The sequence below is a fragment of the Ranitomeya variabilis genome, chromosome 1 (assembly GCF_051348905.1).
Source record: "Ranitomeya variabilis isolate aRanVar5 chromosome 1, aRanVar5.hap1, whole genome shotgun sequence".
In the NCBI taxonomy this organism is placed as follows: Eukaryota; Metazoa; Chordata; class Amphibia; order Anura; family Dendrobatidae; genus Ranitomeya; species Ranitomeya variabilis.
The window spans coordinates 905,202,985-905,230,819 of record NC_135232.1 but is presented as its reverse complement, the minus strand read 5'-3'; the positions used below and the strand labels follow the sequence as shown (position 1 = coordinate 905,230,819).

The window sequence follows — 27,835 nt, the reverse complement described above, 5'->3', positions numbered from 1 at the left end:
CCCTAAAGTGAAAGTGAAAGCACAGCGGTGACGTCACCGCTGTGCTGTTAGGGCCGGAGCTCAGTCAGTGTCAGGAAGCAGACGCTGGGGGACGCGCAGGTGAGCATGTACTGTTTGTTTTTTTTACTTTTATGCTGGTAACCAGGGTAAACATTGGGTTACTAAGCGCGGCCCTGCGCTTAGCAACCCGATGTTTACCCTGGTTACCCGGGGACCTCGGCATCGTTGGTCGCTGGAGAGCGGTCTGTGTGACAGCTCTCCAGCGATCAAACAGCGACGCTGCAGCGATCGGCATCGTTGTCGCTATCGCTGCAGCGTCGCTTCGTGTGAAGGTACCTTAAGTCGTAGATTTGCTTACCTACCCAATGTGTGGAGGTGTGTGTCGAGTACCAAGCAGCTAGTCTCCTTCCAGAGAACCGGGGTACGAGGCCCGTAAACATAAACCATAAACCACAATACATACATACGTATCAAAAAATGGTTCCTTCATTAATGGAGATGTGAAAGCATGTATAAAATATGGAAGAGAAAGCGAGAGATAAATATGTTTGGTGACTAATGACAGCCTGAGAGAGACTCTGGATGAGGTGTGAGGGAATAGGGTCACTCACTAATGCAGATAGTAGGGGAAAAAGAAGAGAGGATCCTATAGACTTCTAAGAAGAAAGTAAAAAGCATCAGTCACTTTGCATTATTAGGTTTTTGTAGAGAGGCAAGTAGAATCCTCTCAGTATGAGAAATAATTCATCATTATTCTGAAGAAATCTTATACTCTGTTCTATTTTATTCTATTTTTTTCTGTGTTTCTGACACAAAAAACTAATGACAATAGTGGTATCTATACAAATGTGTCAGCACTGGGTATTCCATAATCTCACATTTAATACTATTATAGCCTGAGTTTCCTGGTCAATAGTATGGAGCATAAGCATTGTTATTGCTGTCGTACATTCCAACACATCCACAGATGAGTGATCGCTGACAGTTTCCAGAATGGTTTACTATGTCTCTGTGGTTTAAGCCATTGATGTCCAGAAACTCATTGATCAGAAGTAAAAATATCTTTATTACCACAGAAGTGAAGGTTAATATACCGCAATGTTGTCTGCACATGTTACCTACAAAACAGTAATTAGATATATTAGAATTATATGCTATCATATACTGTACATATTATTAATGTCACCTTATATACCATAATTGTATTTATTTCTAAAATCTCCAAACATTATTGATAATTTATTGTTAAAATGTATGGTTTTTTTCTCTCTCGGATTGTCCCAGATCTGACTAATGTTCTAATAATATACTGCTCAGAGCAGCATGATGTGGGGGGCGATGCCCAAATTCCATGGATGTATCATCACCTGGGCTGCTTGCTGTACTTTTGATAAAATCACTGTTTATCTGCTGCAGGTCTAGCAGTTCTGTGAATGCTGAGCTCTGTATAACCCTGATTGGCAGCTTTCTTTGTATACTGTGCATAGGCAGAAAACTGCCAATCAGTGGTGGGGTTATACAGAGCTCATTAATATCAAGGACTATAGTGTAGCAGGTTTACTAGTCCTGTAGTGATAATATCCTGCTAATAAAGCAGTGATTTTATCAAAACTACAGCAAGCAGCTCATTCCCTAACTACATTGTATAACAGGTATGGTATTTTTTTCCCTACTGCTGCAGCTTCTGCCCCCGACCTGAAACAAAGCATTTTAGGGCCTATCCTCTTTTTACTAAAAAGATTAGTAAAAAAAAATGAATACAAGATCTAGTATTAGTATGGCAGCCAAGTCTTTAAATTTGTAGTTCTAAGGAATCATATGTTGTCCAAGCATTCCCAGCAAAATGTTTATCATCTTAATATATTGCAATCATCATATTATATAGGACTGTGATCTCACAATTGCTCATTTTGCCTTTCTACCCAGTTAATTCTTCTCTTTTCCATCAGGTCTATGACATCATGTAATTAAAAACAGACCAGTTGAATCCTTCTAAGCTCTATGTAGAAACCAGAAATCAATTTTCCCAGCACGACTCATAAGTCACTACAAAAGTCTCTGTCACGGAGAGGAGAGCAGCTTAGTCAGGAGTTGAAGAGGGGGATGATAAATGCAGGGATAAGAGACTTTCTATTTCTACATAGAGCAAAGAAAAGAGAAGAATTAACTGGGTAGAAAGGCAAAATGAGCAATTGTAAGTACACAGTGCTATATAATATGATGACTGCAATATAATAAGAGCATAAAACTTTGGTGGGAGGAGTGCTTCTTTATTATCCAAAACAATCCTCTTCAGACGAATGCTTCTGGGAAAACAAAGCATTTCATGGCAGCCTCTGAAATGTGGTGTTAGGGAGTAAAGACGTTTTAGGCATTTCTTCATTTCTCTGCTTTAAGATAATAAAGAAGCACTCCTCCCAAGGCACTCCTGCAACAAAATATTTATATAATTGTTTACCTTGGTTACATTTATTAACTTCTAGGCAACCAATAGCTAACCGAGCATTCTATCAAAACAAAATCTGATTATTTGAGGAATCGTCATATTTTCGTAGTGAGACCACTTCTTTTGCCTTTCTTTTTTTTTTATTCATTTGCCTTTCATAAGAGAACCGGTTTGGTTAAAATGTTTGGGTTTTCAAGGAAAGGTACAAACTAATTTGTGTGAAAACATTTGTCATGAATTGATACGTACATGATTAAATGCCCACTTCAAAGGCACTGTGATAAAACGGCTCTAATCAGACTTCTTTCACAAATGCCCTGGGTGGATAACAGCAAAATAAACACAGTTACTATTTTAGCAAATATTCCTGATAACCTATTAACCAAGTGGAACTGCTGAGTTATATCACATTGTAAACACAATGAATAAACAGGTTCATTCTATAGCAGGGAGGCGAGTGCCATACCCTGGGCTATAACAAATGATATTGTTAGCCCTCCCCCGTCCATAATTTTACATTATAGGGGGGGTCTCATGGCCTCACAGGCTCTGAAAATAAGCTGTTTTAGGTTTTAAAAGTAATGTTTAAACTTTGTGATTCCTGAGGTAAGCTTTGGCTAGGTAAGCCAAGAGCAAGTTTTATCCGGTTTTATGCTTGAATTGGCGGTTCAATTCAAGCATTTTCATTGGTGGTTCTCAGTTTGGCGGGCTTTTGTGTTGGTATAAAAGCCCTTTCAGTTTGAATTTCCTGTCATTCAACGGTTATCCTGGAAGAACCGAAGATGGACAACCTTATGCAGCAGCTGCTTCTGAGGGCTGGAAAAGAGGATGGGGAGGCTTGGCTAAGAAGCTGCCTTGCTAGTGATCCATTACCTTCACCGGCTATTGCTGTTACCACTCCGTCGGATTCGGTATCTGAGACGCAGCCTCCGCTCCTTAATACAGCGGTAGCTGTGACAGCGTGCGGTCCGGGCCGTTCCAGAAGGAAGACGCCCCGGAGATCGATATCTCCGTCACTTCCGCCGGCAACTCCCTATAGCCGGGCGAATAATGTGAGTAGGAAGCGGAACCGTCCATCAAGCGGGTCTCGCAGCGCCGCGCGAGATTCTCAGCCTCAACATTCAGAAACGCCGGCTACCTCATCATCAAGCGCCGCCATCTTGCTCACCGCCGGCAGCCGTAAAAGCGCTGCGGCGGCACCTTTTACACAGGCTGAGGCAACGGTCTCATCCTGGAACCTTAGCCATCAGACTTCAGCGACATCCAGCAACTTGGCGACAGAAGACCCAGTCTGCATTCAACTATCTCCTGCTCCAGGAAACCCTCAGATGTGCTCGCCTCCCCTTGTAGGCTCGAGCGTTGGTCCTCAGGCTGACCTGATACCCAGAGGTGTTGTACAAGCAAGGGGTGAGATTGTAAATGTCCCCTTGTCTGTCTATCCTGATCAACTCAGGGATATTATAAAAAGTGTCTTAGCCGAATCCTTAGGGGAATTTGGTAGTGTACCCTCTGATTCCCCATCCATTATCCCTGAAGTTAATTTGTTACCTCAGAATACATTTAAGGAGGCTTTGACTTGTGAACTCTCTCCACTTGGGTTTCACTTGAGCTCATCAGTCAAAGACCTTATTTGGAGTAATTCTTACGTGGACTTATTTTCTTTACTCCCCCGCAAGGACTTGCTGAATAGATCTGAGAGAGAAAGTAAACCTGAAAATGAGGATTCTAAGCGTTCTGCTTTTAAGTCCTTTAATAACTGGATTCAGGCCTTTTCGATCTATTCAGCTGTTCTGGGGGAGAAGTTTCCTGGTCTGTGTTCTAAATTATTCCAGCACATCGATATTATTTTGGAGGCTTATCGTAACTTTGGAGGTGTTGCATGGCTGCATTATGACGAGGCCTTTAGGCAAAAATTGGCTGTGCACCCAGATATTAATTGGGGGGTTAAAGATGTAGGCTTGTGGTTAAATCTGATGCTGCCACAAAGGCAATACTCTAATAAACAAACAGTTTCCAGCTTTTCAAAAAAGGGCGTCTGTTTCGCTTTTAACAAGTCCACATGCAAATGGGGTAATTCGTGCAGGTTTCGCCACGAATGCTCTATTTGTGCGAACTCGCACCCCTTGTTTAAGTGCTTTCGTAGACAGTCATCCAAAGAACCCATTCCTAAAAGCGCAGACGCCAGTGAATCTCCAAGAAATGCTGTGGTGGCTAAACTTGTACCCAAAACAGGAGACTAGTAGACTTTTGTTTAATGGGTTCTGTTTTGGCTTCAATGTCCCTCAATTTAAGGGCCATGGCTGTACTATTGTTAGGAACCTTTCTTCATTGATCCACCACCGCGAGGTGGCGAGTAAAAAGATTTTAGAGGAATTAGTTTTAGGAAGGATTGCGGGCCCGTTTCCGAACCCCCCTTTCGCTAATTTTCGGATTTCACCCCTTGGGATTGTTCCCAAGAAAGAAATTGGGAGTTATCGCTTAATTCATCATTTATCCTTCCCTTCAGGTGCCTCCCTGAATGACGAAGTAGATAAAGCCGAGTGTTCCGTTTCATATTCATCATTCGATTCCGCCATAGATTTACTTAAGAAATTTGGCAGATTCTCCATGATGGCAAAAGCAGATATAAAATCCGCGTTCAGGCTCCTTCCCGTTAACCCCTCTGGATTTAACTCCCTGGGTTTTCACTTTGAGAATCAATTTTATTTCGATAAGTGTTTACCCATGGGTTTTGCGTTGTCATGCTTTTATTTTGAGAGCTTTTCATGTTTTTTGCATTGGGTAATAGAATCCAGCATTCGAAATGCTGGGATTCTACATTACCTAGATGACTTCCTTTTTGTCGGTCCACCATTTTCGCAAGCTTGCCAGATGGCTTTGAATACTTTTTCTTCAATGTGTGACAAATTTAGGGTTCCTCTGGCTCATGACAAAACTTGCCAACCCACTAATGTCATTGAATTTTTGGGTATTACCCTAGATTCAGTTCGGATGGAATCTAGACTTCCGGAAGTAAAGATTACAAAACTTTGTACCGCCTTGGATAAATTTTCACAGAGTAAGAAAGTGACGCTTAAAGAAATCCAATCCCTTTTGGGCCTCTTGAACTTTGCTCTACGGGTCATTCCAATGGGTAGAATTTTTTCCAGACGCTTGTACGACTCTACCATTGGAATTTCTTCCCAGGAATCGCATATCAGAGTGTCATCTGACTTAAAGGAAGACGCCAAGATTTGGCGGACTTTCTTAGGAAGTTACAACGGCAAAAGTTGTTGGCAATCTACCTTTACCCTTTCTGATACTTTGAATTTTGCTTTCTCTTGTAAAGCTGATTCGGGCTGTGGTGTCCTGTTTTCTCCTCATTGGTGCTTCCTCGAATGGCCGGATCATTGGATCCAGAACGGGATAGTAAAGAATTCTATGATTTTGGAAATTTTTTCCATTTTTCTAGGTTTAACGTTGTGGGGGCACCTTTTGAGAGATAACAGGATTTTGATTTTGTCAAACCATCCGGGTGTTATTCTTGGGATTAACACCCTATCATCTAAGAATTTCTGGGCCATGAAAATTCTAAGGCAGTTAGTTTTACTTTGTTTAAAGTTGAATATCTGGCTCAAGGCAAAAATTGGAACAAGTAGCTTATCGTTTATTACTGACTCCATTTGCTTCCAACATTGGCATATTTTTCGCCAACAGGTTCCTTCAGCGGATTTGGACCCAACAGCTTGCCCTCAGCAGATTTGGGATTTAATTCTGACTTAATTCCTCACTTTATTGAGAATTCTTTGTCGCCTAGAACATGGGCTGATTACTCGGCCGCATGGCAACAATGGATTAATTTTTGTAATTTAAACAATTTTAATTTTAGCATATCCAGTCCTATCTCTGGTTTGAGGTTTCTTGAATTTCTTTGTAACAAAGGTTTATCCTTTTCGGCAGTTGCCAAATCTCTGGCGGGTATCTCATTTTTTCTAAAACTTCTTGGGAAAAACCCTTTGACTGGATTATTTCCTATCAAACAATTTTTGAAAGGATTTAAACGGTCAAGCTTCAAACCAGACAATAGACGCCCGATCTCCCTCCCATTTTTAAGAGACCTTTGTTTATCACTTCATGAAGTTTGTACCAATTCTTTCGAAGCTATTTTGTTTTCCGCTGCGTTTTCCTTAGCTTATTTTGGGGCGCTACGTGTCGGAGAATTAGTTTCTGCTAAAAAATGTAATCCCTCTGGGCTTATGGTCTCTGATGTGACCATTACGGATCCGCATCTGTTTTTATTTGTTAGGCGTTCCAAAACTGATCAGCTAGGAAGGGGCGTTAGATTGAAGATAGAGGCTAAACCTGGTGAACCCTTCTGCCCTTTATCTACTACTGCTAACTGGCTTAGCGTTAGACCTTCTGTCCCCGGGCCTTTATTTGTTCATTTAGACGGGTCCCCAGCTACTATTTTCCAATTCAATTCAGTTTTAAAAAAATGCTTACAATTTTTAAAAAAAGATCATTTAAAATTCACCTCACATTCTTTCCGTATAGGTGCAGCCACGGAGGCAGCGAGAGCTGGTCTACATAATTCTCAAATTATGCAACTGGGAAGATGGGAGTCGGGAAGGTTTAGACTTTATGTGAGACATGACCTGTATGATAACTAAATTTGATTTCTTTCAGGTGTCAAGGTGGTATGGATCGTGGGACACTCTTATGTGTATTGGGCTCAGAAGAGAGCTAATCAACGTTTTTATTCTGAAAATCTTTCTTTTAGCCAGGACTCGGTTTTAGTATTTTGGCACAGTATAAGAGGCCTATATTGGTTTAATCTAAGTTATGAGTTGAACAGATGTTTTGTCAAATTTCCTCATCCGGATCTAATAATCTTTCATTTAGGGGGCAATGATATCGGGAAAACAAAAACTTTGGATCTTTTATCCTTTATGAGATCCGATTTTGTTTACTTTAAGCAGTTTTCTCCTCTCACTTGTTTTGTTTTCTCTGAAATCATCCCCAGGTTTATTTGGTCTACGAAAGAACTTTCCTTTATTGAAAGAATTCGGAAGAGAGTCAACAGAAATATGTGTAAATTTTTACCAATGATTAACGGCTTCTCTTTTAGACATGCCGAGTTGGAAGGTTTTTTATTGGGTTTATACCGCAACGATTTAGTCCATCTCTCTGACATAGGCTTGGACATTTTTAACTTAGACCTTCAGACAATAGTGGAAAGATGGCTGTGCTTTGGTGGGGGGGCCAGGTCTCTTTGAGCCCTGGCTTATGGAAAATCGCCCTTCGGGTGGATTGGTTGCATCGTGATTAAATTGAAGGTTATTTAAGAGTTAATAATTTAAAGATGAAGTAATGTATGTTATGAATTTTAAAGTTACTCAAAATAAATGACACGGCCATTTCTTCCACTTATTGTTTCCGGTCTCTTTATTGTATGAATGGGCCTTGTGAGGCCATGTTAGCCCTCCCCCGTCCATAATTTTACATTATAGGGGGGGTGTCATGGCCTCACAGGCTCTGAAAATAAGCTGTTTTAGGTTTTAAAAGTAATGTTTAAACTTTGTGATTCCTGAGGTAAGCTTTGGCTAGGTAAGCCAAGAGCAAGTTTTATCCGGTTTTATGCTTGAATTGGCGGTTCAATTCAAGCATTTTCATTGGTGGTTCTCAGTTTGGCGGGCTTTTGTGTTGGTATAAAAGCCCTTTCAGTTTGAATTTCCTGTCATTCAACGGTTATCCTGGAAGAACCGAAGATCCCGCCCACCCTTCCCCTTTTTTTTTATGGTTATTCCCTGTCGTGTCATTTATTTCGTGAGGAAAATCGCCCTTCGGGTGGATTGGTTGCATCGTGATTAAATTGAAGGTTATTTAAGAGTTAATAATTTAAAGATGAAGTAATGTATGTTATGAATTTTAAAGTTACTCAAAATAAATGACACGGCCATTTCTTCCACTTATTGTTTCCGGTCTCTTTATTGTATGAATGGGCCTTGTGAGGCCATGAGCAATCAGTTAGGCCCCTTTTACACATCAGTTTTTTGCCATCAGTCACAATCCGTAGAATTTTGAAAAAAATGGATCCAGCGACTGATGCCGCCGGATCCGTTTTATTCTCATAGACTTGTATTAGTGATTGCGATGGATGACCTCATGTTTCATCCGTCGTTCACCGGATCATCGAACATTGTTTGTCCGGCGGCCGGAGACAACTGACAAAGTAACGTTTTTTGTGTACATCGAAAAAACAGAGAGCGACTGATCCATCGCCGTCCGTCGTTTGCTAGAATGGAAGCCTATGGCACCGGATCCGTCAAATGACAGAATCCGGTGACAGATTCCGTTTTTTTTTAACTGAGCATGCTTCGATCCAATTAGCCAGATCCGCTAGTCGGATCCATCTAAAAAACGGATCTATCGCATCAGTTTTTCACAATCTGCGACGGATCCATCGAGCCAACGAATTGTGACTGACGGCTAAAAACTAATGTGTGAAAGGGGCCTTAGTCTTCTCAGTGTATGGGGCCACATATCGTCCTATATCTCTAAATATGTGAATCTGACTTTATATTTAAAGGCATAAATCCATAGTTGCAATGGCAAAGTCATGAGATATTTGATCTTTTGTTTTCATATTTTGTTATGAAATATCAATTTAATTAAAGTTCAGCAAATAGTTAATTACATGGAAAAATATTTGAAAACCAAATTGATTTGCGTTGTGAAATAAAGGCAAAAGGAACATTTTAACAAAATACACTATGCTTCCAATAATGAATACTCGGGTGCACATATTTAGTCTTTTCTGTGTTTTTCTTCTTATGCTGTAGGCAGTAATAACCAAATTGTAATTAAAATCATAGCATGTAAGCTTACCACTAAATCACATTGGCTGACCATCTAGTGTGTACGGGGGTTTCCAGTTTCTCACTGAAGGCAGGTGTCAAGGAAAAGAAGAATCTGGTTTAGCATGCACCAGCATTGCTACCGTAAAATGTATACTCTTAGTGGTAATCCAAACATATTATTATTATTATTTATTATTATAGGGCCATTTATTTCATGGCGCTATACATGTGGGGAGGGGTATACATAAAAAAACCAGGTACCATAATCTTAATCAATACAAGTCAAGGCTGGTACATGAGGAGAGAGGACCCTGCCCACGAGGGCTCACAATCTACAAGATAATTTCTTCATTTCGTCATTACTCCTAGAGGTTCTCACTTAGTAATTCAGTAAGGTTGGACTTCACGGCGACTTTGGCACAGGTCATACTGGTAAAGATTGCTATGTGCCATTGCAATATAGTAGTACAATGCAGGTATATGGGGTCTCACTGCGCCCCCTTGGGTATCAAGACCACGACAAGCAAGTTGCAAAAAATCTGACTGGGTCCAATTTTTTCCGATTCGCTTGTTGTAAAACTCTAAGGGCCAAAATGTGACTTGTGTCAAGGCCAAAGTAAGGATTTAGGATGAAAATTAATTTGTATTTCGGACCAAAGGTCTAATGGTATCAGCGCTTATGCACGATGATATAGTTAAGAGTGGCAGTCACTCCGGGTAGGCCACATTGAGCATGATCGCCCCCTCTGCTTCCTTTGGTAGCTACGCTATTGATATACAGTTATCTATTGTTGAAATTATTGACTGTTGCACAGAAAGTACCATCAAGGTTTTTTCAATTCCAAATAATTTCTTTGCATGGTTATGCCAATATGATTGCCTCTTCAATGTTAGGCCTTACCTTTCCCTTTCCATTCTTGGGTTTAATAAGTGACCACTTGTAAAACTTCCTGGAGATTCCTGAGGTTTGTCATAAAAATAGAATAAACAAAACTTTAAAGGGCTTAAGCATTGGAAAAAAAAACGTCTTAGTTTTACCATTAACAGTGGCATTCTATGCCTGGCATCAGCTCAGCCCCAGTTATTTCAATAGGGATGAAATGCAATACTGGATCCAATACGGGATACCATCAATGGTCAGACGTGCCATTTTTGGGGGATAAAGCGAACATTGTTTTCTATTATGAATGTAATTTGCCTAAGATATAATCCCATGTCAGCGTTAGAGCACGCTTAGACAGTCTAATGGAAAAAGCAAGCAAGATCACATAAATCAAGTGTAGATTTTAATAGTATATTCAACGGCACAATAATAGCAGAGTTCATCACAAAATGTGTAGCATCCAGGCAATAAATGCTGCTGTGGTTTATCTTAGTCATATATAAAATGTAGCAGTTATACTATAACAGAAGGTAAGTTTACTAAATAGTGCAGGCAATGAACTTGTAAAACATGATGGGAAAAGGCTGTTAAAGTACATTGAAATGTATCATATGGTGCAGTCCTAGCTCACGCAAGTCTGCTCATGGGAACTCAGCCCCAAATGAAAGTTTATGTGTAAATCTGCTTATAGAATATTGAACAGTGACATAAAAAACAGAGAAGATAGTATACCTGTGGTCAAAAATTGATGTATACATTTATGTCTGTCTCCAGTACCTGTCCTTACTGGCTTCTAAACTCAAATTGTGTAACTCTAAGTTCTCCTGTTCTCTTCACACTAAGTCTGTCCTGTGAAGGTTGAATTTAAAAGGAATCTGTCACCCGATTTTTGCTACTTCATCTCAGAGCAGCTGGATGACTACATTAAGCTTCCTGCAGCTCAGAGTCCCTGTCTTCCTTATTTAATTTGGTAAATACCATGTTTTCCGCACAGCTCTTCTCAAATTGACTCATGAATCCCCCTACCGTTTTAACTCACTCCGTGCCATTTTCTTCGCTTGTTTTCAGTATTACTTCTACGGCGTATCCCACTACTCCTATACAGACCACAGCCTATGCTGTACACCTAAATCTTATCAGCTTTCGGTATGGTTATCTTTATGTTTCCCCTGGTCATACATTTCACCTATTTTGGTACCCTACACATTTCCCCATCGCATATTGCATGCGCCTATTATGTTCTAGTACTACCATGTTGTTCTACTACACCTTATGTATTATCTGATCTGTTTCTGTAATATATTTCCCTATAAGACTCTATCAGGACTTATTTGTTCCTCGCTTGTTTTCAGTACTACCCCTACAGAGTATTCTCCTACTCCAGTACAGTCCACATCCCATGCGGTGCACCTAAATCCAATCAACTTTCGGTAGGGTTGTTTCAATATTTCCCTGTTTTAATATTTCCCTCGATCCCACATTTCACCTACTCTGTAACCGTACATATTCTCCTATCACATGATATGGCATACGTCTATGATATTTCTCAATAGCCATTGTTACCTACAGTACCTTATGTATGGTTTGTTCTGTTTCTGCAGTATATTTTCTTACAAGGCTCAATCAGGACATACTTTTCTAAACATCGCTTTTCCCGGATGGGAACATATAATATATGGTTGCTGATGCACTTTCTCTATGGTATGTCCTCATCTACATTTCCCGACTCTATCTCTATATTCCCTGTGTGTCTTCCATCTCTCTACGTATGCTACATTCCCCTCCTCCTAGCCCTTTGGATTGATGTCTTCATGTCATGGACATTTTTTCCTTTATCCTATATCATTCAGCATATAGTCTTTCAACCATCCGGCCTTCTACCTCTCTCTTATGTGACATATGTTCATTTTCTCTTTGTAAAATATGTATTATATTGTATCTCACTGTATATACTGTATATATTTATATAAATATTGTCTCTGTTTTTTTCAGCGACACTGTGATCAAGGCCACGTCGTGGCCGAAGCTTCTCAATTGCTTGTCGCTCATCACCTATTAATAAACTTTTTCACTTGAAGCAAATTCCTCCTTGTCAAGAGTGCAGTGATTATTGACTTTCTAATTTATGGGATCTCTAATTCCGTTCACTAGCACCTTACCCCCACTTCGTGTGCCGGCCATTCGCTTCTACCATAATGTAGGAAAGAGACCCTGATTCCAGCAATATATCACTTCGTTTACTGGGTGCAGTAACTGTGGCACAATCAGGGATTTTAGATGTAGCATGAAGCAGAGCTGAGGAAGCTAGTAATAATAATAATAATCTTTATTTTTATATAGCGCTAACATATTCTGCAGCGCTTTACAGTGTGCACACATTATCATCACTGTCCCCAATGGAGCTCACAATCTAAATTTCCTATCAGTATGTCTTTGGAAAGTGGGAGGGAACCAGAGAACCTGGAGGAAACCCACGCAAACACAGGGAGAACATACAAACTCCTTTCAGATGTTGTCCTTGATGGGGTTTGAACCCAGGACCCTGCACTGCAGTGCTAATCACTGCACCATAATCCCGCCCACACTAGGCTCGCTTTTTAGATTATATATTGTTAATAAGCTGATAATCAGTGGGAGAAGCAGAGTCAGACCAAGAAGCAAGTGGGCTGTAGTTCGGACAGTGATAATCTTCTGCTAAAAAAATAAACTGATACAACAGAACACAGCCTAATTAGTGACACATCGCTGAAATCAGTGTCTTAGCTCCTACCTTATGCTTCCCTCAGATTACAACCCCTGGCAAAAATTATGGAATCACCGGCCTTGGAGGATGTTCATTCAGTTGTTTAATTTTGTAGAAAAAAAGCAGGTCACAGACATGGAACAAAACTAAAGTCATTTCAAATGGCAACTTTCTGGCTTTAAGAAACACTAAAAAAAATCAAGAACAAAAATGAGGTGGTCAGTAATGGTTACTTTTTCTAACCAAGCATAGGGGAAAAATTATGGAATCACTCAAATCAGGAAAAAATTATGGAATCATGAAAAACAAACAAACAAAAAAAAACCACTCCAACACATCACTAGTATTTTGTTGCACCACCTCTGCCTTTTATAATAGCTTGCAGTCTCTGAGGCATGGACTTAATGAGTGTCAAACAGTACTCTTCATCAATCTGGCTCCAACTTTCTCTGATGGCTGTTGCCAGATCAGCTTTGCAGGTTGGAGCCTTGTCATGGACCATTTTCTTCAACTTCCACCAAAGATTTTCAATTGGATTGTGATCTGGACTATTTGCAGGCCATGACATTGACCTTATGTGTCTGTTTTCAAGAAATGTTTTCACAGTTTTTGCTCTTTGGCAGGATGCATTATCATCTTGAAAAATGATGTCATCATCCCCAAACATCCTTTCAATTGATGGGATAAGAAAAGTGTCCAAAATATTTCCCAGAGGAACATTGCGGCTTTAAGTCTCCTCACCTCGACATGCTTAACATGTCACTCTCCGCAAGGAGAAATGATAATTCTTGAAACCCGGTCAGACACTTAATCAGCCAAACTAGATCTCTCCACTTTGCACTGACGAGGGGCAGTACCCCGAAACACAGTGTCTGCAAATTGAGATTCTGGTTTGGCTTTTATCCTAAGTCATGTGACAAGGCTTGTTAAAGGGTCGACATTGACTGTTAGGATTGCTACTTCCAATAGGTGGCACTAGAGTTCTAGTTCTCTTCCTCTCTGAAGAGACAATTTGCATAATTAGCATAATTCCCAGAGAAGCATTGCGGCTTTAAGTCTCCTCATCTCGGCATGCTTAACATGTCACTCTCTACAAGGAGAAACAACACTTCTTGGATCTCGGTCAGACGCTTCTCAATCAGCCAAACCAGATCTCCACTTTGCACTGACGAGGGGCAGTACCCCGAAACACAGTGTCTGCAAATTGAGATTCTGGTTTGGCTTTTATCCTAAGTCATGTGACAAGGCTCGTTAAAGGGTCGACATTGACTGTTAGAATTGCTACTTCCAATAGGTGGCACTAGAGTTCTAGTCCTCTTCCTCTCTGAAGAGACAATTTGCAAAATATCAACATAATCTTGTGCATTTATTGAAGAGGTAATGACAGCCTTCTCCCCAGTGCCTTTACCTGACATGCAGCCCCATATCATCAATGACTGTGGAAATTTGCATGTTCTCTTCAGGCAGTCATCTTTATAAATCTCATTGGAACGGCACCAAACAAAAGTTCCAGCATCATCACCTTGCCCAATGCAGATTCGCGATTCATCACTGAATATGACTTTCATCCAGTCATCTACAGTCCACGATTGCTTTTCCTTAGCCCATTGTAACCTTGTTTTTTTCTGTTTAGGTGTTAATGATGGCTTTCGTTTAGCTTTTATATATATGTAAATCTCATTTCCTTTAGGCGATTTCTTACAGTTCGGTCACAGACGTTGACTCCAGTTTCCACCCATTCATTCCTCATTTGTTTTGTTGTGCATTTCCTGTTTTGGAGACATATGCTTTAAGTTTCCGGTCTTGACACTTTGATGTCTTCCTTGGTCTACCAGTATGTTTGCCTTTAACAACCTTCCCATGTTGTTTGCATTTGGTCCAGATTTTAGACACAGCTGACTGTGAACAACCAACATCTTTTGCAACATTGTGTGATGATTTACCCTATTTTAAGAGTTTGATAATCCTCTCCTTTGTTTAAATTGGCATCTCTCGTGTTGGAGCCATGATTCATGTCAGTCCACTTGGTGCAACAGCTCTCCAAGGTGTGATCACTCCATTTTAGATGCAGACTAACGAGCAGATCTAATTTGATGCAGGTGTTATTTTTGGGTATGAAAATTTACAGGGTGATGCCATAATTTTTTCCTCAGAATTGAGTGATTCCATAATTTTTCCCTATGCTTGGTTAATATGCTTGGTTAAAAAAGTAACCATTACCGATTACCACATTTTTTGTTCTTGATTTCTTTCAGTGTTTCTTAAAGCCAGAAAGTTGCCATTTGAAATGACTGTAGTTTTGTGCCATGTCTGTGATCTCCTTTTTTTCTACAAATTAAACAACTGAATGAACATCCTCCAAGGCCGGTGATTCCATTATTTTTGCCAGGGTTTGTACATAGCGGAAACTTGCTGATGTATTCCATTTAATATTTTTTAGCCATCTATTTCAAATGAATCCAAAGCGAAATGCAAATGTATGCAAATACATTTTAGGCTGAACATATCTAGAGTGGGGAGAAAAGTATTTAGTTACCCACCAATTGTGCGAGTTCTTTCACTTAAAAAGATCAGAGAGGCCTGTAATTGACATCATAGGTAGACCACAACTATGAAAGTCAAAATGAGAAAACAAATCCAGAAAACCACCTTGTCTGATTTGGCAAGATTTATTTAGCAAAATATGGTGGAAAATAAGTATTTGGGGATTAACAAAAGTTCATCTCAATATTTTGTTATATATCTTTTGTTGGCAATGACAGAGGTCAAACATTTTCTGTAAGTCATCACAAGGTTGGCACACACTGTTGATGGTATGTTGGCCCATTCCTCCATGCAGATCTTCTCTGGAGCAGTGATGTTTTGGGCCTGTCGCTGGGCAAAACGGACTTTCAACTCCATCCAAATGTTTTCTATGGGGTTGAGATCTGGAGACTGGCTAGGCCACTCCAGGACCTTCATATGCTTCTCATGAAGCCACTCCTTCGTTGCCCTGGCAGTGTGCTTGGGATCATTATCTAGCCTAAAGATCCATCCATGTTTCATCTTAAATGCCCTTGCTGATGGAAGGAGGTTTGCACTCAAAATCTCACGATTCATGGCCCCATTCATTCTTTCATGTACACGGATCAGTCGTCCCTGTCCTTTTGCAGAGAAACAACCCCAAAGCATGATGTTGCCACCCCCATGCTGCAAAGTAGGTTTGGTGCTCTTTGGATGCAACTCAGCAGTCTGTCTCCTCCAAGTACGACGAGTTTTGTTTCAAACAGTTCCACTTTTGTATCATTAGACCATATGACATTCTCCCAATACTCTACTGGATAATCCAAATGCTCTCTAGCATCTTCCGGAAGTACACCAGCATCTTCTCATCACAGCATATGGGCTGTTCCTACATGTTGCTATTTGACATACTATGTCGGCTGTTGATTAAATTGTAAATCTCTTGAAACTTTTTCTCCTCTGTGACTTATTGAGTGCTGAAGGTCATCCATTCTATACCTAGCTTAATACTTATCAAACATGCCTCTTCCGGGTTTCAAGCCTATATTTAAAATGGGCAGGTAGGAACCAGCACTAATTAAAAGCACCTTTGTCCCTTACAGAGTGCTGCTGTGCTCCTTTTTTTGTACATTGTGCAGTCATTGCAGCTTGCACCTGTTGACACTATATGGAGGTGCTGGTCAGTTTTTTTTGTTTTGTTTACTATTTTAGGTTACTTTCTTCTTTTTTGACTCTGCACTTCTCCCATCAGACCAAGTGTGCTTTTAATTAGTGCTGGTTCTTATCTTCCCCTTTAAAATGTAGGCTTGTAGCCCAGGAGGGACAGGTATAATAAGTATTAGGTTAGGTACCCATCAGAGAAGTGTCGCCTTGCCATGGTTCATGGGCACACATGAATTTGCCAATTTATAAGCTAAGAACATTCATTTATGTTAGTACATTTTATTTAGCAGTAATGCAGCTCAGATCTCATGTATTCAGTGTTTGCATATATCTTGGCCCTTACAGAGTGCTGCTGTGCTCCTGTTTTGTACATTGTGAAGTATTTTTTTTTAGTAAATAATGGCTGAATATTTCCTTGTGAATACTAAATAATAGAACATTTTGGAAAAACAGAGTAAATGTACCCATCCCACCAAACTGAGAGGAGAACTTATTAGTGTGTGTGTGTGTGTGTTCTGACTCGCCTAATTAATCTTCATGCTAGATTAACTTGATAAAATGTTGACCTGATATGGGATTAAAAGATTACCAATAACAGTTTGGAAATGAAAGCTACAACATGCCATGTGTCAACATTGTAATGATAACATTAACTCCGCAAGCCCCTTACCAGCAGTGTTTAAGCCTCTGCAACCTGATTTGGGTCTACCGCATATTAATGTCATGATGAATGGCTTCAAATGAAGGTCTTCAAGGTTGCACTTAAAAAATGTGAAAGTGCAGACACCTAGATTCCTGAGGCTTAGCTATTGTGGGATTCTTAGTAAAATCTTCCTTTGTAAGGAGGTTGCTTTCCCTGCTCCTTGCCTGGAACCACTTAGCCAGACAGCTGGGTTGTTGGGGGGAAGACTTTCTGCCCTGGACAGAGGGGACAGGTTGACTGCTGGGAAAAGAGAGGGGAGTGGTCAGAAAAGTGCGGGAGAGAGAGCGCGCCAGAGAGGGGACAGCGTGCCAGAGAGAAAGCAGGCTGCAGCGCCGCGCTCCCCATGACAGAGTGCTCCCCGTGAGGGCACTGAGGCTGAGATACCCACCAGAGTGACGGCTGGATGTGAGGGTGTAGATTTGGAAGCCTCCAGAATCAGAGACAGTGACTGTGCAGCCCTGGTGACCACAGTGACAAGCAAAGAATCCCTGGTGACCGCAGTGACAAGCAAAGAATCCCTGAGTGTGATAAGTAACTACCCAGAGTGTGTGTGACAGCGTTAATACAGGGAGACTGTCAGCCTGGTGCATAGAGGCTCTTGCAGAAGCAACGAGACTGTGCTATTTCCTGGTTTCACTTTCACTTTGCGAAGAACAGATTGCAGAGAGACTTAACCCCGGACCCTCCAGGAGACACAGAAGAGACTTCAGGATCCCAAGCCCTGCTGGTGACTGTATCCACATTGGGAAAAGGACCCTCCAGTCAGGACCTCCCTGGGCTGATAAGCTACAAGAACACTCGTTAACCCTTTGATTCCGCTTAACTGTTTACTGTTTTACTTGACTATTAACCCCGTTTACTCCCTGCGAGGAGAATTTTACCCCTGTTAATAAATCCCCTTCAACAGTTGGTCTGTCTGTTCCGTGGTGACATACGCAACCCTGCACTCTATTACACCAGCAGTGTTTAAGCCTCTGCAACCTGATTTGGGTCTACCGCATATTAATAATGCAGTGTAACGTGGCACAGCTGTGGAGGTGCACAAAGAGGGTTCCCAAACCAGAATCTCTATATGAAATAAACTTTGGCACTCAACTTGCAGTGATATGAATTTTTTAAATTTTTTAAGTGGCTGCCATTAAAAAATTCATATCACTGCAAGTTGAGTGCCAAAGTTTATTTCATATACCGCATATTAATGTCATGATGAATGGCTTCAAATGAAGGTCTTCAAGGTTGCACTTAAAAAATGTGAAAGTGCAGACACCTAGATTCCTGAGGCTTAGCTATTGTGGGATTCTTAGTAAAATCTTCCTTGTTTAACTCAACATCTTGCTATAATGCAGAATATCCATTATCACAAGTTATGCAGGTGCTCACATTTCATATTCTTATAGAGGATCAATCAGTTCAGGACTCTGTATGTAATGGTGCAGTCAGACGGCTGTGTAACACAGACGATGATTGCATCGCAGTGCATGAATTGGCCTGGGGCTCTCCTGACTCGAGCATAGACAGATATGCTGTCACGCTTGGGTCAGAACAGCTGCCGGCCAGTCCAAGCATTGCAAGAGATCGTCGTCCGTCTTATAAGGTTGTCTAACTGCACCCGTAAAAAAAGAATATCTCACCTATTGGACCATTTGGCCAATATTTTATTTACCTGTTTTTTTTTTCAACTTTCATCTGAAAGGTCTCCTTTTAAGAATTGAACAATTACAACTAGAGATGTGAAGATCTTTTGAAATTTGAATTTGCCAACTTTGCAGTATATTCCCCAAAACTTTGATTCAAGGAGAATAAGTTGGCGTGAATCTCAACACTGGAAAGCTTAGAATTTTTCACAAAATACATGTAAGGAGGAGAGTGAGATACAGAGAACTCTGCTGACCATAAGACTTTACACTATACAGGAGAGCGAAGATCCTGCTGACCATAAGATTTTACACTTTACAGGAGCCAGAGGGAGGACACTACTGTTATGACCTGGTGGTTAAGAGGCCACACTGATATGACCTGGTGGCTAAAATGCAACATGGGACGAGCTCTGGGAAGGTGGTATCTCTACTGACTGCAGTCCCTAATCCTAACAACAACACTAGTAATAGCCGTGGGATGTTCCTGACTCTCCCTAGACACCTCTTCACAGACAAAGAACTAACTACCCCTAAAGAAGGAAATAGAAAGCTATCTTGCCTCAGAGAAAACCCCAAAAGGAAAGACAGCCCCCCACAAATATTGGCTGTGAGTGAAGAGGGAAATGACATACACAGAAATGAAATCAGCTTTCAGCAAAGGAGGCCAATACTAAACTTGATAGACAGAGAGAAAAGGATACTGTGCGGTCAGTATTAAAAACTACAAAATCCACGCAGAGTTTACAAAAATGAACTCCACACCGACTCACGGTGTGGAGGGGCAAATCTGCTTTCCCAGAGCTTCCAGCTAGCCTGAATATGACATAGTGACAAGCTGGACAAAAAGAGACATATTTGCAGAGCAATAGAGTCCAAGCAAATGGACAAACAAAAACAAGCAAAAACTTATCTTTTGCTGACAAGGATAGGCCATATGAGAAATCCAAGGAGAGAACCAAATCCAACCAAGAACAATGACAGCTGGCATGAACTAAAGCCCAGAGCAGGTTTAAATAACAAACCCAGGAAAGGCGATTAGTGAAGGCAGCTGCCACAGCTACCTAAAGGAGCAGCAGTTCCACTCGAAACCACCAGAGGGAGCCCAAGGGCAGAACTCACAAAAATACCATTAGCAACCACAGGAGGGAGCTCCAGAACGGAATTCACAACAGTACCCCCCCTTGTGGAGGGGTCACCGAACCCTCACCAGAGCTCCCAGGCCGATCAGGACGAGCCAAATGGAAAGCACAAACCAAATCGGCAGCATGAACATCGGAGGCAACAACCCAAGAATTATCCTCCTGGCCATAACCCTTCCACTTGACCAGATACTGAAGCTTCTGCCTCGAAAAACGAGAATCCAAAATCTTCTCCACCACATATTCAAATTCCCCCTCAACCAAAACCGGAGCAGGAGGATCAACGAAGGGAACCATAGGTACCACATATCTCCGCAACAAGGATCTATGGAACACATTATGAATGGAAAACGAAGCTGGAAGGGCAAAACGAAAAGACATCGGATTGATAATTTCAGAAATCTTATAAGGCCCAATAAAGCGAAGCTTGAACTTAGGGGAAGAAACCTTCATAGGAACATGACGAGAAGACAACGAGACCAAATCCCCAACACGAAGCCGGGGACCAACACACCGACGACGGTTAGCAAAATGTTGAGCCTTTTCCTGAGACAAAGTCAAATTGTCCACCACATGAGTCCAAATTTGCTGCAACCTGTCCACCACAGAATCCACACCAGGACAGTCAGAAGGCTCAAGCTGCCCCGAAGAAAAACGAGGATGAAAACCAAAATTACAAAAGAAAGGCGAAACCAAGTTAGCCGAACTAGCCCGATTATTAAGGGCAAACTCGGCCAACGGCAAAAAGGTCACCCAATCATCCTGATCAGAGACACGAAGCATCTCAAATAGGTTTCCAAGGTCTGATTGGTTCGCTCCGTTTGGCCATTTGTCTGAGGATGGAATGGTGAAGAAAAAGACAAATCAATGCCCATTCTAGCACAAAAGGACCGCCAAAACCTAGAAACGAACTGGGAACCTCTGTCAGACACAATATTCTCCGGAATACCATGCAAGCGAACCACATGCTGAAAAAATAATGGAACCAAATCAGAGGAGGAAGGCAACTTAGGCAATGGTACCAAATGGACCATCTTAGAAAACCGGTCACAAACCACCCAGATGACAGACATCTTCTGAGAAACAGGAAGATCAGAAATAAAATCCATGGAAATATGCGTCCAGGGCCTCTCAGGAATAGGCAAAGGCAAAAGCAACCCACTGGCATGGGAACAGCAAGGCTTAGCCCGAGCACAGGTCCCACAGGACTGCACAAACGAACGCACATCCCGCGACAAGGAAGGCCACCAAAAGGACCTAGCCACCAAATCTCTGGTACCGAAAATCCCAGGGTGACCAGCCAACACCGAACAATGAACCTCAGAAATTACCCTGCTAGTCCATCTATCAGGAACAAACAATTTCCCCACAGGACAGCGGTCAGGTTTATCAGCCTGAAACTCCTGAAGTACCCGCCGCAAATCAGGTGATGGCAGAAAGAATCACCCCCTCCTTGAGGATCCCAGCCGGCTCAAGAACTCCCGGAGAATCAGGCAAAAAACTCCTAGAAAGGGCATCAGCCTTCACATTCTTAGATCCCGGAATATACGAGACCACAAAATCAAAATGTGAGAAAAACAGAGACCACCGAGCTTGTCTAGGATTCAACCGCTTAGCAGACTCGAGGTAGACCAACTGAAAACCAAACCTACCCCTAAAATCATCAATCTTTATTAATAATTCCGTAAAATACCAAAAAATATCTATAAAGTGAGATAAAATTACATCCTTATAGGAATCCACCCACGGATAGGGATAAAGTTAATCTTAAAGGGTACCCCCTATAGAGTTTCTATGATACCAGAAAAACCAAATAGAAAAAACCAAGTAGAAAAAATGAAAAAAACTTTTAAAGCAAAAAATAAAAAATTATCAAAATTGAAAACATCAAAAAAACACAAAAAAATCAAAAAATAGGCTAATACCTTTGTAGATACACAATACCTCTTCTAGCCCTACTTGGCCCTGGAAACTGTTGTCCTTCCTGACAGCGGAGGTTGGCACCCTATATTGCGATGTGGCGCCCCCACTCAACGACGGCTGTCCCTCCTATCCCTGGGTAATCCCTAATAAACTAATAATCACAGACAAAAAACATACAGATATGGATCAAATTAGATCCATCAACACAGAATAAATGTCCCTCTATATATGTTCCTCACTATAAGCTCCCACCACTAAATTGGTTATGGAGGATGAAGACTATAGTGCACACCGCAAGTTAAAGCTTGGTGTCACCACCTTGTGAGCTATACAAATTGTGACATACGGATTAGTGTGTGTCATATATGAAACACCTTATTTATGTTCCTTTGGTTATATGGAGCTGCCTGTATATATTTGATGAGCCTATTAAGGGGATATAGACCTTTTATGGATATGCACCTTTGAAAACAAGATATAAAAGTAGAAAAACTAGCATCAATACAATATATTTATCTACTTATATGATTCAATATAGCAGCCTTGAGCTGTTTTAGTAAAAAGGTGCAATACTAGGTGGTGACACCAAGCTTTAACTTGCGGTGTGCACTATAGTCTTCATCCTCCATAACCAATTTAGTGGTGGGAGCTTATAGTGAGGAACATATATAGCGGGACATTTATTCTGTGTTGATGGATCTAATTTGATCCATATCTGTATGTTTTTTGTCTGTGATTATTAGTTTATTAGGGATTACCCAGGGATAGGAGGGACAGCCGTCGTTGAGTGGGGGCGCCACATCGCAATATAGGGTGCCAACCTTCGCTGTCAGGAAGGACAACAGTTTCCAGGGCCAAGTAGGGCTAGAAGAGGTATTGTGTATCTACAAAGGTATTAGCCTATTTTTTGATTTTTTTTGTGTTTTTTTGATGTTTTCAATTTTGATAATTTTTTATTTTTTGCTTTAAAAGTTTTTTTCATTTTTTCTACTTGGTTTTTTCTACTTGGTTTTTCTGGTATCATAGAAACTCTATAGGGGGTACCCTTTAAGATTAACTTTATCCCTATCCGTGGGTGGATTACTATAAGGATGTAATTTTATCTCACTTTATAGATATTTTTTGGTATTTTACGGAATTATTAATAAAGATTGATGATTTTAGGGGTAGGTTTGGTTTTCAGTTGGTCTAGTCATATACTCCCCGTTGATAATTGGGTTGTTGGTTGGCAGACTCGAGGTAGATCAGATTCTTATGATCAGTCAAGACCACCACGCGATGCTTGGCTCCCTCAAGCCAATGTCGCCACTCCTCAAATGCCCACTTCATAGCCAACAACTCCCGATTGCCGACATCATAATTACGCTCAGCAGGCGAAAACTTTCTGGAGAAGAAAGCACATGGTTTCATCAACTAGCCATCAGAATTTCTCTGAGACAAAACGGCCCCTGCCCCAATCTCAGAAGCATCAACCTCAAACTGAAAAGGGAGAGAAACATCTGGCTGATGCAACACAGGGGCAGAAGTAAAACGACGTTTAAGCTCCTGAAAGGCCTCAACAGCCGCAGAGGACAAAGTCATCACATCAGCGCCCTTCCTCGTCAAATCGGTCAGAGGCTTCACCACACTAGAAAAATTAGCAATAAATCGGCGATAAAAATTGGCAAAGCCCAAAAATTTCTGAAGGCTCTTTACAGATGTAGGTTGATTCCAATCATGAATGGCCTGGACTTTAACAGGGTCCATTTCAATAGCCAAGGGAGAAAAAATGAAACCCAAAAAAGACACCTTCTGAACTCCAAAGAGGCACTTAGACCCCTTCACAAACAATGCATTAGCACGAAGGACCTGAAATACCATCCTAACCTGCTTCACATGAGACTCCCAATCATTGGAGAAAACCAAAATATCATCCAAATACACAATCATGAATTTATCCAGATAATTCCGGAAGATATCATGCATAAAGGACTGAAATACCGATGGAGCATTAGAGAGCCCGAATGGCATCACAAGATATTCAAAATGGCCTTCGGGCGTATTAAATGCTGTTTTCCATTCATCACCTTGTTTAATACGCATGAGATTATACGCCCCTCGAAGGTCGATTTTAGTAAACCAACTGGCACCCTTAATCCGAGCAAACAAATCAGAAAGTAAAGGTAAAGGGTACTGGAATTTGACAGTGATCTTATTGAGAAGGCGATAATCTATACAGGGTCTCAAGGAGCCATCCTTCTTGGCAACAAAAAAAAATCCCGCTCCCAACGGTGACGAAGACGGGTGAATATGCCCCTTCTCCAAGGACTCCTTTACATAACTCCGCATAGCGGCATGCTCTGGCACAGACAGATTGAAAAGTTGGCCCTTAGGGAACTTACAGCAAGGAATCAAATTAATGGCACAATCGCAGTCCCTATGAGGAGGCAGGGAACTGGACTTGGGCTCATCAAATATATCCTGGAAATCCGACAAAAACTCAGGAACTTCAGAAGAAGGGGACGAGGAAATGGACATCAAAGGAATATCACTATGTATCCCCTGACAACCCCAACCAGTCACAGACATAGATCTCCAATCCAGCACTGGATTATGTACCTGTAACCATGGAAAACCCAGCACAACAACATCATGCAAATTATGCAACACCAAAAAGCGAATATTTTCCTGATGTGCTGGAGCCATGTACATGGTTAACTGTGTCCAGTACTGAGGTTTATTCTTGGCCAATGGCGTAGCATCAATCCCCCTTAAGGGAATAGGACTCTGCAAAGGCTCCAAGGAAAAACCACAGCGCTTGGCAAATTCTAAGTCCATTAAGTTCAGGGCAGCGCCAGAATCCACGAATGCCATAACAGAAAAGGACGACAATGAGCAAATCAGGGTAACAGACAAGAGAAATTTAGGCTGTACAGTACTAATGGTAACAGACCTAGGGACCCTCTTAGTACGCTTAGGGCAATCAGAAATAGCATGAGCAGAATCACCACAGTAAAAACACAGGCCATTCTGACGTCTGAATTTCTGCCTTTCTGCTCTAGTCAAAATCCTATCACATTGCATAGGCTCAGGACTCTGCTCAGAGGACACTGCCATATGGTGCACCACTTTGCGCTTGCACAAGCGTCGATCAATCTGAATGGCCAAAGACATTGACTCATTCAGACCAGCAGGCGTAGGAAACCCCACCATAACATCTTTAAGGGCTTCAGAAAGACCTTTTCTGAAAATCGCTGCCAGGGCATTCTCATTCCATTTTGTGAGCACAGACCACTTTCTAAATTTCTGGCAGTATACTTCTGCTGCTTCCTGACCCTGACACAGAGCCAGCAAAGTTTTTTCTGCCTGATCCACAGAATTAGGCTCGTCATACAGCAATCCAAGCGCTTGAAAAAATGCGTCAATATTGAGCAATGCAGGATTTCCTGGCTCAAGGGAGAATGCCCAGTCCTGCGGGTCGCCACGCAGCAAAGAAATAACAATCTTCACCTGCTGAATGGGGTCACCAGAGGAACGGGGTCTCAGAGCAAAAAACAATCTGCAATTATTTTTAAAGTTCAAAAATTTAGATCTATCCCCAGAAAATAAATCAGGAATAGGAATTCTAGGCTCTAATACCGGAGTCTGGACAACATAATCTTGGATACTCTGTACCCTTGCAGCGAGTTGATCCACGTGCAAGGACTGACCCTGAACCTCCATATCAGCACCAAAATCCTGAACCACCCAGAGATTAAGGGGGAAAAAAAGACAAAACAAGCTACAAAGAAAAAAAAAATGACTCAGAACTTTCTTTTCCCTCTTTTGAGATGCATTTAACACATTGTGGGTCAGCTGTACTGTTATGACCTGGTGGTTAAGAGGCCACACTAATATGACCTGGTGGCTAAAACGCAACATGGGACGAGCTCTGGGAAGGTGGTATCACTACTGACCGCAGTCCCTAATCCTAACAACAACACTAGTAATAGCTGTGGGATGTTCCTGACTCTCCCTAGACACCTCTTCACAGCCTAAGAACTAACTACCCCTAAAGAAGGAAATAGAAAGCTATCTTGCCTCAGAGAAAACCCCAAAAGGAAAGACAGCCCCCCACAAATATTGGCTGTGAGTGAAGAGGGAAATGACGGACACAGAAATGAAATCAGCTTTCAGCAAAGGAGGCCAATACTAAACTTGATAGACAGAGAGAAAAGGATACTGTGCAGTCAGTATTAAAAACTACAAAATCCATGCAGAGTTTACAAAAATGAACTCCACACCGACTCACGGTGTGGAGGGGCAAATCTGCTTTCCCAGAGCTTCCAGCTAGCCTGAATATGACATAGTGACAAGCTGGACAAAAAGAGACATATTTGCAGAGCAATAGAGTCCAAGCAAATGGACAAACAAAAACAAGCAAAAACTTATCTTTTGCTGACAAGGATAGGCCATATGAGAAATCCAAGGAGAGAACCAAATCCAACCAAGAACAATGACAGCTGGCATGAACTAAAGCCCAGAGCAGGTTTAAATAACAAACCCAGGCAAGGCGATTAGTGAAGGCAGCTGCCACAGCTACCTAAAGGAGCAGCAGTTCCACTCGAAACCACCAGAGGGAGCCCAAGGGCAGAACTCACAAAAATACCATTAGCAACCACAGGAGGGAGCTCCAGAACAGAATTCACAACACACTGCTAACCATAAGAGCTTACATTCTATAGAAGAGAAAGAGAGAACCCACTGACTATAAAATCTTACACTGTACAGGAGATAGAGACCTACCCAGTGACTCTGGAGATAGAAAATGACTCTCCTGTATAAACTGTCCTACGCTGGAAACTGCTGATTTGTGATGACCAAGGTACTGACCTCCACTGTACAAGAATACGGACTATTCGCCAAACTAGGAAGGAAAGTGGGGGGAGTTATAGAATACCAAAACCAGAGACCAGAGAGTCCGTTTGCAAATAAAAACATATCAACTTTATTAGAAAAAATGTGAAAATCACAGGCAAGGGGAGACAGTGGACAATAATGCATGACCATGCACAGCTGCAAAATTGCAAAAGTGGCGCATGGAAACAGGAGAGCCAATGGGTCCCGCAGTACGGACATAATTATGAAATATTAAATATCAAATACCAAACATCAGTGTGATGGTAATAGTAAAAGAGTCAAAACCTCAAAGCATGTGCGGGAAAGTCTGGAATGTACCAGTACATATGGGTAAAGTTAGATCAAGTAATAAGTATTGGATACATGAAACATGCTGGTGAGTACTGAATACATGAAATATGCAGGTGAATGGCACATGTATATGAAGCAGATGTACCGAGCTATTGCATGTTTACCTATAGTGGGTGGCAGACAGGGGCTCCCCGGGTTCATTCATGTACCCCAACGTGCGTTTCAGATGCTGTCCTTCGTCAGGTATGATAATCAGTAAGATGTCATAGCTGCAAGGCATTATGGGGAGGCCTGAGCATCAACGCAAAATGACTTTAGCCCGTTCTCTGATTCTTCAGCAATGTGGGAAACAGTGTTGGGCAAGTTTTTTTCTTTTTATGTGAATCAAATCTTAAAATGTTTGATTTTGTGTGAAACCCCGAATTTCAGGAAATTTGACTTGAACTTGATCTTCTGTGTAGCTAGCCGCTTATCTTTAACTTCAAGCATTCATAAGTATAATTGGACAAAGGTTAAAAATCATTAGTAGATGTAGAATGGACCAGAAAGGAATAGCTGGTCAAGCATGCCATTCCATTTAAAATCTATGGCACTGATGACAATGCCCAAGCGAATTGCAATCATTGTCATTCCCATCGACAAGATATGGAGCGCTAAGATCTTGCGGTAATGGGAGAATGAGGAAAT

The 27,835-nt window shown here is 41.4% G+C and overlaps 2 long non-coding RNA genes across 2 annotated transcripts in view; one reads left to right on the top strand and one right to left on the bottom strand.

Annotated features, from left to right (window-relative positions):
- The first annotated feature begins 27 nt into the window (after positions 1 to 27).
- LOC143776242 (uncharacterized) lies at positions 28 to 11,869 on the top strand. Its single transcript, XR_013215798.1, has 5 exons — positions 28 to 99; positions 11,012 to 11,138; positions 11,237 to 11,314; positions 11,521 to 11,598; positions 11,770 to 11,869. It is a non-coding gene; the product is annotated as an uncharacterized LOC143776242 (long non-coding RNA).
- The window catches only part of LOC143776281 (uncharacterized), a 40,253-nt gene continuing 12,713 nt past the window's right edge, over positions 296 to 27,835 (bottom strand). Inside the window, exons 2-3 of the long non-coding RNA XR_013215801.1 lie at positions 2,696 to 2,763; positions 296 to 1,118 (exon numbers count right to left, since the gene is read on the bottom strand). This is a non-coding gene — a long non-coding RNA (uncharacterized LOC143776281). The remainder of the gene's footprint in view (positions 1,119 to 2,695; positions 2,764 to 27,835) is intronic.